This window comes from Sapajus apella, unplaced genomic scaffold, assembly GCF_009761245.1.
Source record: "Sapajus apella isolate SASKATOON/1434 unplaced genomic scaffold, GSC_monkey_1.0 scaffold29, whole genome shotgun sequence".
Lineage (NCBI taxonomy): Eukaryota > Metazoa > Chordata > Mammalia > Primates > Cebidae > Sapajus > Sapajus apella.
The window spans coordinates 24,105,977-24,121,662 of NW_022436969.1; the positions used below are offsets into that span (position 1 = coordinate 24,105,977).

At 46.5% G+C, this 15,686-nt stretch overlaps 1 protein-coding gene across 8 annotated transcripts in view; it reads left to right on the forward strand.

Moving 5' to 3' along the window:
- LDLRAD4 (low density lipoprotein receptor class A domain containing 4) overlaps positions 1-15,686 on the forward strand; it is a 413,526-nt gene that overhangs the window by 50,658 nt on the left and 347,182 nt on the right. For 2 of the 8 annotated variants that reach the window (XM_032293506.1, XM_032293505.1), the window contains exon 2: positions 6,940-7,029. The exons of 4 other annotated variants lie outside the window; for them this stretch is intronic. The gene's annotated coding sequence lies outside the window, so the exon portion shown is untranslated. Of the gene's footprint in view, positions 1-5,008; positions 7,030-15,686 lie in introns of those variants that run through there. 2 more of the 8 variants (XM_032293514.1, XM_032293516.1) reach the window with 2 other exon arrangements.

Consider the following 15,686-nt stretch of genomic DNA (forward strand, 5'->3'; position numbering starts at 1 on the left):
AAGTTATACATGTGATATGTATGTATGTATATGTATTTAAATACCACGATTCAGAGTGTGTGTATGTAATGTATTTGGAGATTAGCTGTGTTTATATGTATACATGTGTATATATTGCATTTGAAATGTATGAAGGTACACAGTGGCTAGTACTGTGGGAGATTTACAGAGGAAAGATCAAACATAGTTTAATGGAGGAGAATGACCAAGAATAGATGTTTATTATTGGCCCAGTTTACCTAAATGACAACTAAACACATACGCCAAATGAGCAGTAAACAATTTTACCATTCGGAAATGCTAGGAAATACGGTGTTATGATTTTTAAACCATTCTCGTTAATATACAACGATCCTATTATACCATTGACAGATTTAAATAATGAGAATCTAATGAGGCTTAGCTAAGACTCAAGTGATTGTAACCAACATGATTTCTTGTTGTTGATGTAGACAACTATGGGATTGTCCGTTTCTTTGGCATCATGATGGTAGTCATTCAGTGCCTGTGTGAAAGCGAAAGGAGGAGAGGGACCCTCTGAGCCTGTAGAAAGCTCATCTCCCAATTCCCACCAGGGCCTTCTGGGACACTTTCTGGGTACTTAGTCCACAAGGTCTTTCTGAGTCTGTCGAAGGAGACCTTAGCTACCATTGAAGACAGAAGGGTCCGGATCAAAGGCCTCTTCTCAGCCTTCTTCATCTCTTGATGGCCTCAGCATCTGACACAGGGCCGGCGTGTTTAGCATCTGATAAGCCCCTGTTGTGTGGAGGCCCTGAATGCTGAGGCTGGCCTTGTCCTGTCTTCCTGTAGATGGCTCTGGAATTTTTGAAGCTTAGGAGGTTGGGCCTCTGAACTTTGCTTCCTGAGCACTCAAGCCAATAGAGTGTCAGTTGACGTTAGGCACATGGACTGCTTTTGCTTTGACTGACAGATCTTGGTTGAGGGTAGAGGGTGGGAAAAGCTGAACCAGCCCTGGTACAGGGACTGATCCCAGCAAGTCAGTTTCCACCCCACCCCCTGTTCAGTGTTGACTTTGAGGGATGCTCTTGCCCTGTGTGTGGCAGCTGCGCAGGGCCTGGGTTGCCTTGGTCCAGGTAGAAATTCCCAAGAGGGCGTCATGGGGCTCAGGTCTTTGAAGAGACCAGCCACTCTAACTGTGCCCAGCAATGGAGAGTCACTGCTCTGTGCTCCAGAAGAAGGGACTTGCCAGGTGGCTGTCACCATTCCTCATTTGTTCCCGGAGAGCAAAATGGGACTACACTTTACTGTTGCATCTGGTTTGAAGAGACCTTCCTTTCTATTTGGGGAGAAGAAAACTCAAACACAGCCAGACAGCTGCCAGACGGTGCCTGGCTTTCACCTCCGTCTCGCTCTTCCTGGCCAAGTTGGTGTCCCTGGGTATCGCCCCGTGCCGAATGCTCCATGTGTATTCCTTGAGTCTGAAAGGCGCTGATGAAATGCTTGCTGCAGCTTTGTTAGGACACAGTCAGTCATGCTCTAGGCTGCTCTGGGGACAGCGGCATTGAGTAGGCTGCAGGAACCATGGCCGGTGCATGGTCACTCTGCATGACAGCCCAGTAGACCCAGCCTGGACTCTTCAGGGGCAGCTGGAGACCTCCTGCTACTCTGTGAATGGGGCCACCATGACTGCTGGCTCTTCACTGAGGCCAGACTCAGTGCAGATTCCTGGTGCTGGACGAGGCCCCAGGAAAGATACACCTGTGGTTGGTATAGCTTGGCTTCAATTTACTCAGAATAAATGCAGCCCTGTCAGCAAGAGAGAAGCTAGGCAGCTATGCTGGATGAGCTTGTAAAGATGTTAGAAAATTATCAAAACAAAAACGATGTGGCATTTACAGGTTGAATGAATGAATGTACATGTGCATTTATGGTGTGAAATTGTACATGATGCAGAAATGAGATGTGTTACTGCATCTGCCCTGAGGGTGTGGGCCCATCTGCAATATTACTGAAAAAAGTGTCAGAAAGCAGACTTGGTTTTGGGAAGGATGCCTTTCCTTTCTATTTCATGTGTCACCAGCTGCTCTGTGTGTATTATGTCCTGTTACGATTGCCCTTAGATGGCTCTCCACTCTGTCTCTAGGCCTCGTTGTGTTTTATTTATTTGTTTTTGAGACAGGGTTTCACTCTGTTGCCCAGGCTGGAGTGCTGTGGTGTGATCACAGCTCACTGTAGCCGTAGACTCCTGGGCTCAAGAGATCTCCCCACCTCAGCTTCTTGATCAGCTAGGACTACAGGCACATACCACCACATCCGGCTCATGTTTTTATTTTTATAGAGATGGGATCTTGCTATATTGCCCATGCTTGTCTTGAACTCAAACAATCCTCCCACCTTGGCCTCCGAAAGTGCTGGAATTCCAGGTGTGAGCCTCTGCTCCCGGCCTCTTATATTTTAAATGGCTCTGCTTCCCAGGACCCAGCCACTAGCTGGAGTGAGTCTTGCTCCAGAGAAAGGCAGGAAGCCTGTGGCCAGGCTTCGATTCAACCTTTGCCCAAACAAATTCCCCATCTTCCTTTACATTAAGGAGAGAGTGAAAATTGTAAAGATTAAGAATAAACACGCCTGCTTCCCCTCGGGGTTTTCCCTCCTCCAGTCCCTCATGCAGTCCTGTTCTGGTGCAAGCGAGGGCCTCATGCCTGTCACTTTTCAGGAGTTCCGCCCACTCTGCCTCTTCTTGCTCTGCCTCTCGGGGGCCCATGGCTCACAGATGTTTCTGGGACGTGTCACTCAGGAGGTAGTTTGGCGTTAGTGAGATGGGCAGCCCCACTGGATCATGCTGTTGGAAAGCCACATGTGGATGCTGCGATGCCTGGCGCCGCAGGGTGTGCCGTGTGAGGAGCTCCGCCAGCATCTTCTCTTCTCTCCTCGGAGCAGCTGTGCTTGTTGGCTTTCCTTGGTGGCTTCCTCTTGAGTGAACCTTTCTTCTGAAGGCTTGATTTCCTTGGTGGAGGCTTAGTGTTTCTACTCAGCCTTCTTTCTTGGAGGCCTGGGCTTGGTGTTGAGTTGTGTTTGGTGAGGTTATGGAAAAAGCCTGTGTTTACTAGAACCAAGGGAGGAGGTCTGGGCGGGGCATCAGGTCTGCCTTTGTTCTGTGACCTGGAGCCGAAAATCTCTTGGCTGGGATGAGGGAGGGGTGGGTCAGTGACCCCTTCAGTTCCCTGCTGGCCCCTACACGGGGGATGCTAAGCAGCAGGTCAGTGGCTATTTTCACAGCTAGAGAGTTAATGCTGGAAGGAGGAGGTGAGTTTGTTGTCGTCTCTGCCTTGTGTCATGGAACTGCTGTTTTTAATTTTTCTTGGCTTGGGTGTGAGAATCCTGCTGCCTGCGAGGCTGAACATGAGGGAGAAAGCGTGGAGACAATGATCATGTTTGCTGAGTGATTGATGAAGAAGTGGCAATATATCATACACTCCTGAATATAGATTTCAGGGGAGTGTGACAGGTTTCTGTAATGAATGAAGTTTTTATTTTGTACTCTTTTAAGTAATTTTATTGATTTAAATATTTTAAGTTATCACGGTTGTTAAAACTAGTCCTTACAGAATTTAAAAATAGACACAATTTTGAGTAGCAGGAACTGAATATGTGTTGAATTATTATTTTCAACAGAGCTTAAAGTCTTGCTTAAAAGAGTTAAAAATCATCAGTTTAAAAATAGAATATCTTAAAGAGCTGGGCATGGTGGTATGCACCTGTGGTCCCAGCTACTGGGGAGGCTGAGGCAGAAGGGTTGTTTGAGTCCAGGAGTTTGAGGCTGCAGTGAGCTAGGATTGTGCCTGTGAGCAACCATTGCACTGTAGTCTGGATTCTATAGCAAGACCCTGTTTCAAAAAAAAAAAAAAAAAATCCAAAAGAAATTTTGAAATAGATTGCCAGGAAATTGGATTAGCATTTTGTTTCAGAATTAGAGCTGGGTCATTTGAGCAATCCAGGTTTTGTCACTTTAGCTGGGAAGAAAAGACTTATTGATACTAATGGAAAATTAAAAATGAGTCCCAGATTCTTACTTTGGAAATTTTCTTAGGGAGCTTTCTGTTTTTAACCTTGAACTGTAGATATCTAGATGGCAGAGAAGTGACAAGGTTATTTGACAAAAATAATAACTACTGAGTGACATTTCTAACACGGACTCAGGTTCACCCGGTAAAATGAAATCAGTACTGGAGAAGTTGTGCATTTATTCTTTGAGGGTAGAACATGAAGCCAAATATCTTCAGCCTAGTTGGAAATTAATTTCAGAACTATGAGCTCTGCTTTGAATGCCTGAATAAGTTCGGTTGCTATGGCCTTTTTGTGACTAGACGTTGACAAATCATAATTCTGTTACTTTGGCTCATTTTAAAAAATTTTAATAGCACAACAAGGTGAATAAAGTTGATAATAACTTAATTGTATATTTTAAAATAACTTAGAGTATAATTGGATTGTTTGTAACTCAAAGGATAAATGCTGGACGGGATGGACATCCCATTCTGTGTGATTTGCTTATTTCACATTATATGCCTGTATCAAAACATCTCATGTACCCCATAAATATATATACCTAGTACGTGCACACAAAAATTAAGAATAAAAAAATAAACAAATGTTAAAGGACTCCTATGTACCACATACTCTGCAAAGTCTTGGGGATGCCAGGATGATGGGGATGTGTTTTTCACCCACAAGGAGGTCACAGTCGAGTAGGAGAATGAATTTCCACTTTTGGTAGATGAGGCAGGACAAAGGCCTGCTGTAATGTACAACTGTGTGTACATTTAATATATGCATATGCACTTAATATTATGTACCCCATATTTAATTACTAAGTTATTTATTTTTTTGAGATAGGGTCTCACTCTGTCAATCATACTGGAGTCCAGTGGGTCAATCTTGGCTCACTGCAACCTCAGCCTCCTGGGTTCAAGTGATTCTTGTGCCTCAGCCTCCCAAGTAGCTGGAACTACAGGTGTGCACCACCACACTCAGCCAATTTTTGTATTTTTTGGTAGACATGGGGTTTCACTGTGTTGACCAGACTGGTCTCAAGTTCCTGGCATCCTGATCCACCTACCTCAGCCTCCCAAAGTACGGAGTTCATAGGCATGATCAATTGCACCCAGCCTAATTATTAAGTTATATTTATCAGTTTTCTGTTGCCGCATAACAAATTATTGTCAATCTAGCAGCTGAAAACAGTAGTCATTTGTTGTCTCACAGTTTCCATGGCTCCAAAGTCAGGCATGGCTTAGCTGGGTCTCTGGTCAGGCTGTAGTCAAGGTGTTGGCCAGGCTGTATTCTCATCTGCAGGTTTGAGTGGGGAAGAATCCACCCCCAGGCTCACTCAGGTTGCTGGCAGAATTCATTGACTTGTAACTGCAAGACTAATTTCCCTGTTCCCTTGCTGCTTGTCAGCTGGGGGCTGCTCTCAGGTCCTGGAGAGCCCCTGTAGTGCTTTGCCAAGTGGCCCCTCACAGGCACTATCATGAGGTGGCAGCTCACTTCTCCAAGCCAGCAAGGGAGTCTGTCACTCTCATGTTGCTGAGATGGGATCCTATGTAGGTCACCTGGTATGAGGAGAGGCATTCTTTGAGGCATTTGGTTGGGTAGAAGACAATCATAACTTCCACTGTGCTCAAGGGGAGGGAGTTGTACAGGGTGTGAGCAATTTGGGGGTCACCTTAGAATTCTGCCCACCACAGTACCTTTCTGGTTGTTCCACGGACTTCTGTTCCAAAGAATCTGAGCATTTGCATCCTAGGAAGATTGGAAAGAGCAGCCTCAGTGGGGCAAATAAAAAGTAAGATCTGGAAAATCAGCAGTGGGTTGTTTTCATCTCTCAGCAAGTAAGAAACGGGAGGAGAAAGGAATGTCTACAGGCTCCCAACGCTGATGGGAAGGAGGTGTTTGGCTGGGGTAGAGCTCCACAGGAATCTCCCTGGCTCCTCTAGCTAGGTGCAGCCAGGTTTTATCCGGCTGTCTTTGCATAGGCTGAGCACTCAGGAGTGGCATATGGCAGGAGCATGCTTTGGGGTATGAACCTCCTAGATAGTGAACTGCGGCACACAAGCTAGACAGATGGTGGCTTAGTCCACCTTGGACAAGAGTGTGTCCTGTACACTGGCAGGCAGGGTGCTGAGAGGTGTTTGTGAGGTCTGAGGCTGAGCTTTGCTGAGTTCACCTGAAACTACTCTGTGAGCACGAGGCAGTCACCTGAGGATGCCGGCACTCCACCTGGGATGGTGCGATGCCTGCAGAGCATGCTCACTCAGTTGAGATGGGGACGCCAGTGACAGGTTGTATGGACTGGACAAAATCTGGAGCACTAGCTGGGAGGACATTCTCCTAAAAGGATGGAAGGCAGGTAAAGGCATCATTTCAGGCAGAGTCAGGAACATTACCATTCCAGCCAGAGTGTCACTGCTAGAGGGCCTACGTTTTCCATGAAATCAGACATATATTTCGGCAAAGGAATTACTGGGGCCTGCCTGCCTTTAGGTGGATCCATCTTATCTTGAGACAGTTTGGATTGTTTTGAAAGACGATGGTCATTTCACAGCCTTTAGGGTGTGTATAAATTTTAAGAAGACCAGCCCAACAGGGATACTGTCTGTTATTTGGCCTCTCATCAAAGAGGAGGCCTGTGCCTCTGCAGGAACAAGTGTGTGTCCTTTGACAGGTGAGGACTTAGTGCCCCTGTGGCTGTGTGGAGGCAGAGGGGGATTTTGTCCCAGTTTAGTAATTCTGTGTTGTCATCCTTCTCTCTTCCTTCCTTTTATTACTTGTTGCTTATCATTGCATTTGTATTTTATTCATTTTGATATTTGTGCCTCTTACTGTGACAGCCCTCAAATATTTAACCATTTTTGAAACGTGGGAGGGGGACACACACAAAAAATCAAATGGCTCACAGAAGTTCTTCATCTTTCCTCCTAGAGGTTCAAGCTCTACATTCGTGACATCAAACCCCTTTCTTCTGCTGGGCCATTTCCAAGAACTCTCATCAGTTTCCATATAGTTTAAAAGGTGAGTGAAACTCATGCCTGCTCTCTGTGATGATGCCTGGGAAGCAGACTTGTCACGGTGGGGGCTGCTCTGCAATGGTGGACCTGCCTGGCGCGTTGGGTTTTACAAGGGTGTGCCTTGCTTGTATGTTTCTTCTTTGGGGCTGGATGTTAATGGCTGGGGCTTGGCAATCTATTACCAGTAGAAGCTTGGGTTACACCTGTGTGTTTTCAGAGCCAGCTGTGGTGGGGGATGGTCAGTAGCAGTGCCGGAGGTGCTGGGAACCCCCCACCTGGCGTGCCAGCCATCAGCGTCTGGCCTCAGGATGCCCTGGCCCTCTCGACGCCGTGTGTTCTCAGTTCCTCTGATTTTATTGATGCTTATTCTGTCTCATTGTCAGGCTTCATTTGATGTCAGGAGCATCAAATGAAGAAACACATGAGAATTTTCAGGAAGGTAAGACATTCTATAAAATATAAGGTAAATTTTTTTCTAGATTTTTAATGTGCCTAGTGGTGGGATTCATTGCTTACAGGAAATCTCTTTTTAGAATGTAATATGAGGTCAAGGACCTCCATCCCTTCTACTTGTCTTCCTTCCTTCCACTTATTTTTTCTTTAGGGCCTAGAACAGTATGTGCAGTGTCAGGGAGCTTGATAAAACTTTTGCTAAATGAAATGAGTTGATGAAGAATCCCCTCTGAAGCTCTTAGAGCATATCCCAGCCTTTTCCTTTCTGGTTACCGTTGGCAGCAGAGGAGGCACCTGGAGAATCCAGGAGGATATGCAGTGCTTCCTTGCTGAGGCACACAGACCCTGGAATGTAAATGGACTTTTTACAGTTTGGAGCCTTCCTAAACTGCGGGTGCAAAAGCAGTATGCATAGCAGAGCAAACCAGGCTTGGGTTCTGCGTGGGGGCAGCTCCTCCGCTGCTGAGCTCATGTTTGTTTCTCTCCTCTCTCCTGAGTGGATTTTACGCCCATTCGATTGGCTCTCGGGAGGCTGGGGTGGAAAGAGCTCAGGGGGAACACCCAGACTGCGTGCCTCATGGATGTTCAGTGACTGACGAAATGCTTGTTATTCACACAATCCCTTTATTAACCTGACAGAAAAGCATGGGGTTTAAAAATCCCTGCTCTTCCCTGACTTGGTGGGTGTGGAGAAGCCGTTTTTCTTCCATCATTTGGAACACCCACCGCCAGCTTGAAGTGGGCGGTGACAGCGCGTCTCTACCAGGGCTGACAAAAGCGTGGGCACAGTTTCATTTCTCTTTTATTGTCTCAAATGCAGTTCCCATTGAATTGACCCACCAAAAACTAGCACTGTCTTCAAGTAGAATTTTACTAGATAGTGGAACATACCGTTGGACTGTGCCCCCAAAGACTGAAACTTGAGTTACAACGTTTCAGCAAAAGAAAGAATTCCTGTAAATGACATAAATATCTGATTTCTCCCCTTATGTGGGGTTACCTCACCCATCAACTATTTTAAGCAACTTTCAAAATTGGTAATGGAAAACTTTGTCTTGACTGTAGTGGTGTATGTGGATTTTAAATTAAATACAAAGCTCTGTTGCTTCTCCTGAAAATCAGAGCAGCTAAGGAAGAAATCACCGTCTCTGCAGAACTGCATGGCTGCATGGTGCTTCATCATCATGGTAATTTTCAGGCACAGACTTAGCTTGCGAGGCGTCATAAGAACTTTCACACCTCTAAAATAGGTTCTTACAGCTGACTGTCCTGGAATTTATATTTGCTCTGTTAACTTGCAAAATTTTGTCCCTTAAGCAGCTCACAGCTGGACTGTGAGACATTCCTAAGAGCTGATAAAATGGACAGGTGGCATTGCCTTCTTTTGCTCTGTCTGCTTGCCTGGGAGGGCCCAAGAAGTCCTAGAGCTTTGCATTAACTGTAGGATGTGCCGGCCTCCCTGTGCAGTGGATTGATTTGGACTTGGTTTTAAAATGCAGCTGGGTCCCTGTGTTTAGGTTGTTATTAAATGCACTTTTGAGTTTTTCCCTCCTTGATGAATCTGAACACTTGTACACTTGCCATATTGCATTCGCGTGGGGAACTCAGAAGCCACAGACCTTGGCCTGAATTCTGGCTTGGTCACTTTCATTCACTTTGTTACCGTGGTGAGTCATAAGCTTTTCTCATCTTTATATGAGATAATATTTATTTCGTGGAATTACTTTGAAGATGCCTAATTCAGCATTCCATGCACAGTAGTCACTCAACAACATGTTGGCTATTATTTTCCACCCTAATGCTGGCTTTCTTCTGTGATCCTCATGCTGGAGGGATTGGAGGAAAATAGCAGAGGTCCTGCTCTTTCTGTCCTCTTTCAGAACTACGGAAGTTTGCTAAGGCATTTCACGTGGCATCCTGCTAGAGCCTATAGGGGAGTGCTGCTGACGTGATTAAGCACAAAGGCACCATGGTGCGGGCAAAGAAATCATTAATTCTAGCTGCCCACACTGTTCCCTGACCTCTGCGTAAGATAGTGCAGCCTCACACTGAGATCTGGCTGGCTGTCAGCACAGACTGGAAAGGTGAAGCTGGAGAAAACTCCACCTGTCTCTTGGTTTCATTCTTGGTCCTTAAGGGATCTGAAGGCACGGGTGCAGACCAGGGGCCATGTGGATATCTTCCACTGTGAGACCAGTGTTCCCTGTGGAGAGACACAGTGAAACAATGAAAAAATAACGTTAGACCCAGGTGATGCATCCTGAGCTGAACTTCTATCTTTGTGCTCAATTTAAACTTTTTAAGGTAAAATCAGAGGATCAATAGTACTGGGAGAAGCAGTTATTACTTTTGAATGTAGGTCCCTGCTGTCTGCATTGGTAAATAAAGTCCTGCTTATTGTCACCAGATGTATGTACAAAGTGATCTTTGGCACTGTGTAATAAAACAGATTAATTCATGAAAATGTTATCAAACAAAAAAGATTGAAATCCCAGCACTTTGGGAGGCTAAGGCAGGAGTATCATTTAAAAACTCAGGAATTCGAAACCAGCCAGGGCAACATAATGAAACCTTAGCTCTACTAAGAAATCAAAAACATTATCTGGGCATGGTAGTGCATGCCTGTGGTCCCAGCTACTCAGGAGGCTGAGAAGGGAGGATCGCCTGAGCCTGGGAGTTTGAGGCTGCAGTGAGCTCTGATCATGCCACTGCACTCCAGACTGGGCAGCAGAACAACATCCTGTCTCCAACAGCCCCCCACACAAAAAAAGCAAAACTGGACTTGTCATGTGAATGACTATCTTTTGCTGGGTGCCTCTAACTTGAGGAGGACTGAAACTCAGCCATGAAGGTAGTTCCTGCAGGGGGTGTCCTGAGGTTTCCCACCTGCATAGGCAGCAGGGCAGCCATGAGTCAGCCTCTGCTGGCCTTCCAGGTCACCGTCAGGGAAGTGACACCAAGGTGGCCAGTGCTGAGGTTCTGGGAGGGATCCCAGGTTTGGGGGTCCTCATTCAGGGGCCTCCCTCAGCTTCTAAAAGAGTTTCCGAGTTCCTCAGCCTTATTTGGGCCACCTCTCTGTCTCTCACATGTCTCTTCTTCCCATCTCTCTCCTCCCAAGCCTCTGTCTGAAGCTCAATCTCACCATTGTCCCCTGATTCTTCAACTTTAGGGTTGTATTAGTCTGGATTCACACTGCTGTTAAAGATATACCGAGACTGGGAAGAAAAGGAGGTTTAATTGGACTTACAGTACTACATGGCTGGGGAGGCCTCAGAATCACGGTGGGAGGTGAAAGGCACTTCTTACATGGCAGCAGCAAAAGAAAATGAGGAATAAGCAAAAGCACAACCTCCTGATAAACCCATCAGATCTCATGAGACTTATTCACTATCATGAGAATAGCATGAGAAAGACTGGCCCCATGATTCAATTACCTTTCTCTGGATCCTTCCCACAACGTGTGGGACTTCTGGGAGATAAAATTCAAGTTGAGATTTGGGTGGGGTCACAGCCCCTGGTCCCTCCAAATCTCATGTCCCTACATTTCAAAACCAATCATGCCTTCCCAACAGCCCCCCAAAGTCTTAACTCATTTCAGCATTAACCCGAAAGTCTACAAACCAAAGTCTCATCTGAGATAAGACAAGTCCCTTCTACCAAGGAGTCTGTAAAATCAAAAGCAAGTTAGTTACTTCCTGGATACAATAGAGGTACAGGTATTGGGTAAATACAGCTATTCCAAATGGGAGAAATTGGCCAAAACAAAGGGTATGCTATAGGGCCCATGCAAGTCCAAAATCCAGTGGGGCAGTCAAGTTTTAAAGCTCCCAAATGCTCTCCTTTTACTCCAGGTCTCACATCCAAGTCACACTGATGCAAGAGGTGGGTTCCCATGGTCTTGGGCAGCTCCCCCCTGGCCTTGCAGGGTACAGCCTCCATCCTGGCTGCTTTCACAGGCTGGCATTGAGTGTCTGTGGCTTTTCCAGGCCCATGGTGCAAGCTATTGGTGGATCTACCATTCTGGGGTTTGGAGGATGGTTGCCCTCTTTTCACAGCTCCATTAGGCAGTGCCCCAGTAGGGGCTCTGTGTGGGGACTGTCACCCCACATTTCCCTTCTGCACTGCCCTAGAGGTTCTCCATGAGGGCACCACCCCTGCAGCAAACTTTTGCCTGGGCATTTAGGCATTTCCATACATCTTCTGAAATCTAGGCAGAGGTTCCCAAACCTTAATTCTTGACTTCTGTGTACCCATAGGCTCAATACCACGTGGAAGCTGCCAAAGTTTGGGGCTTCCACTCTCTGAAGTCACAGCCTGAGCTATGTGTTGGCCCCTTTGAGCACCTGCTGGTGTGGCTGGGACACAGGACATCAAGTCCCTAGGCTGCACACAGTACGGGGACTCTGGGCCCAGCCCACAAAACCACTTTTCCCTTCTGGGCCTCTGGGCCTGTGGGACAGCTGTGAAGGTCTCTGACATGGCCTGGAGACATTTTCCCCCATAGTGTTGGGCATTAACATTAGGCTTCTTACTACTTATGCAAATTTCTGCAGCCAGCTTGAATTTCTCCCCAGAAAATGGGTTTTTCTTTTCTATTGCATAGTCAGCCTGCACATTTTCCAAACTTTTGTGCTCTACTTCCCTTATAAAACTGAATGCCTTTAACAGCACCCAAGTCACCTTTTGAATGCTTTGCTGCTTTGAAATTTCTTCCACCAGATACCCTAAATCATCTCTCTCAAGCTCAAAGTTCTGCAAATCTGTAGGACGGGGGCAAAATGCTGTCATAGGAATTTGAAACCAGCCTGGGCAACATAAACATAGCAAGGGTTACCTTTGCTCCAGTTCCCAACAAGTTCTTCATCTCCATCTGAGACCACCTCAGTCCATATTGCTATCAGCATTTTGGGCAAAGCCATTCAACAAATCTCTAGGAAGTTCCAAACTTTCCCACATTTTCCTGTCGTCTTCTGAGTCCTTCAAACTGTTCCGATCTCTGCCTGTTACCCAGTTGCAAAGCCACGTCCACATTTTCAGGTATCCTCACAATACCCCACTCTACTGATACCAATTTACTGTATTAGTCTGTATACACCCTTCTGATAAAGTGTCATATCTGAGACTGGGAAGAAAAGAGGTTTAATTGGATTTACAGTTCCACATGGCTGGGGAGGCCTCAAAATCATGGCAGGAGGTGATAGGCATTTTTACATGGTGGCAACAAGAGAAAATGAGGAAGAAGCAAAATTGGAAACCCCTGATAAACCCATCAGATCTCGTGAGACTTACTCACTATCACGAGAATGGCCTGGGGTAATTCATTTACCTTCCCCTTGGTCCCTCCCATGACATGTGGGAATTGTGGGAGACAGAATTCAAGCTGAGATTTGGGTGGCGACACAGCTAAACCATAGCAAGGGTTAAGAGTGGCACTGAGAAAATCAGAAATGCAGCAAGGGCATCTGGGATGCTGAATGCCCTTGTTTATAGTTGGAATTAGGGGATGCCAGCCTGCAAGGAGAAAGGCCCGTGAGTGTGAACACCACTTTCAGAGGTTGGGAAGAGAAACTTGCCACCTCTGCCACTTCTGCCTGTGGCCTGGGACCTGGGCATCGTCTCCACCTGCTTGTTGGATTCTCTCTTTCTGTGATTAGATTGTATTAGTTTCTCATCAAGCAGACCTGTGGAGTTGTATGGGAAAAATACCTTGACACTTTGCTCTAAACTCAAATGTGCTAGCAGCTCCGTCAGTTCATGCCTAGCATGGCATTGTCAAACTGCTAAAAAGCTAGCAAATTTTCCACCTAAAATTTTGTGGGGGAGGCCAGGGTGGGGGATGTGGAGAAAAGATGTAAAAATAAACCCTCAGATTCTGGGTTGCTTGGTGGCGTGTGTACTTTTCTGTGGTGCAGGAGGTTAGAAATAGCATTGCTTTTTATGGGATTCTCAGCAGCAGCTTGAAAATTTGGCTTTGAGGGTTTGGTCTCCCTGTGTGGGTGAGGTGAATCCTGCAGCACGGTGTGGGGGGCAGTGCGCCCTGGCACCTCCCTGTCGGTCTTCTGCCTCCCTGCCCCTGCTCGGTGCCACCCGGATGAACTGCACTCGAGTGTGAAACACGCTTTGCCAAGGTCAGGTTCCTGAGATGACTCGCCTGTGGCAGCTGGTGCCAGTGGTAACAGACTGCATCGCAGCAGTCCCCATAAGTCACATCGGTGCATCTGTGAGGGCAGTCGCAGGGAGGGGCATCCTTTGGGGATGTGGTGTGTCTGACAGGCTGTGCCTCTCAAGCTGATGTGAGATGACCTCCCCTTGATGTCCTGACATTGGTGGGGGGTGCGAGCCACCCTTTCAAAGAGAGTCCTGAGGGATTCTTGAAATTTGTTAGAGTTATATAATTCTTACAAATGGAGGGAGGTTGCAGTGTCCCTCTCAAGTGCAGTGGAGAAGGGAAATATGAAGGAGAGAGGCACTGGGACAGAGTTAATGAGCCCCTGGGGCCTGGGGGCATCTGCGAATTCCTTGAAATGTTGCCAGTTCCTGTGAGAATGCCAGGGCTTTGATAGGATTCTCAGCAAGGTTTTGACCTCTGGAAAAGGTTAAGAGTGCTTGCAGTGGAGCATGAGGTGTGTGGTTCATTTGGCTTGGGGCAGTCATTTCAGCGATGGTCAGATTGGAGGTGTCATGAGTGGGCAGAGGGTAACGTAGACAGGCAAGGGACGGGATTCTGTTGTCAATTGTGTAACTTAACAGGGGGCTATTGGAGGTGTCCGCTGGGCTTTTCCTTTGTAGGCTTTCTTTTTGAGCTTCATATAATATTTGTTTTAGAGTCAGCTTGCTTCCTGCAGGAGGCTACGTGGCGATGCTGGGTTAGCTGAGCAAGCTCAGTGCTTGGGAGAGGATCCTGCTGTGCACAAGGTGTCTGGGGTCTGTCTGCTCAGCCTGACACTTAAACAATTTTTCTCTTTTTCTCCTGGGATCTGGTTTGCTGGGGCCCTCCACATTTTTTCATGTTTTTCTTGAAACCCTGAGGTTGTGGTAGGGAAGTCAAGTCTGCACCCTTGTCCAGAGAACAGTAGGGGAAACTCAGGCCAGTCCTTCAACTCCACTTTCACAGAACACTGTTAAGTTTGTCCTCAAACGTTTGCCCCTTCATTAAAAAAAAAAAATTGTAGTAAGATATACATAACATGGAGAAGTTGGAACCCTTGTGTATTGCTGGAAAAAATGTAAAGTGGTTCGGCTGCTATGGAAACAGTGTGTTTTAACCATTTTTAAGTGTACAGTTCTCTGGCATTAAGTACATTCACGTTATGCAACCATCACCACCATCCATTTCTAGAACTTTCTCAATCATCCCAAACCAAAACTTTGTACCCATTAAATATTAACTGCATTCCCTCTCCCTCCAGCCGTTGACACCCACTTTTCTACTTTCCGTCTCTACGAATTTGACTACTCTGCATATCTCATAAGTGGAATCATGCAGTATTTGTTCTTTTGTGTCTCATGCATTTCACTTAGCATAAAGTCTTCAAGGTTCACCCACATTGGAGCACGTCTCAGAATCTCCTTCCTTTTTAAGGCTGACTCATATTATGTTGTCCTTGGAACAGGAAGATGAGAGCTGGAGATAAAGTTGGAAAAGAAAGTTAGGGCCAAACCATAGAGCTTTTGTTTATTTATTTATTTTTAGAAACAGTGTCTTGCTTTGTCACCCAGGCTGGAATGCGGTGGCACAATCATAGGTCACTGTAGCCTCAACCTCCTGGTTCAAGTAATCTTCCTGCCTCAGCCTCTGGAGTAGTTGGGAGTACAAGTGTGTGCCACCACAACCAGCTAACTTTTAAAATGTTTTGTAGAGACGAGGTCTCACTATGTTGCCCAGGCTGGTCTTGACCTCCTGGACCCATGAGATTTTGAATGCTCTGCATAGATTATCCCGTAAGGTGTGGGAACCACTACAGAGGAGTGTCATTAGATGTGTGTTTAGGAAGCTGAGTCTGGTGGCTAAGGGTGGGAGTCAGTGGAGAAGGAGACAGAGGCTAAGAGGGCCAGCCAGGAAGGACAGTGAGGAGCTGTCCCTGGCCAGGGGGACAGGGCCTGAGCTGAGGCAGCAGCTGTGGAGAAGAGGCCTGGGGTAGAGGCACCTGTGTGCCGATTGTGTTGGTAGCTGGAATGTGGAGGGCAGGTGGGGAAGAATTAAAATAA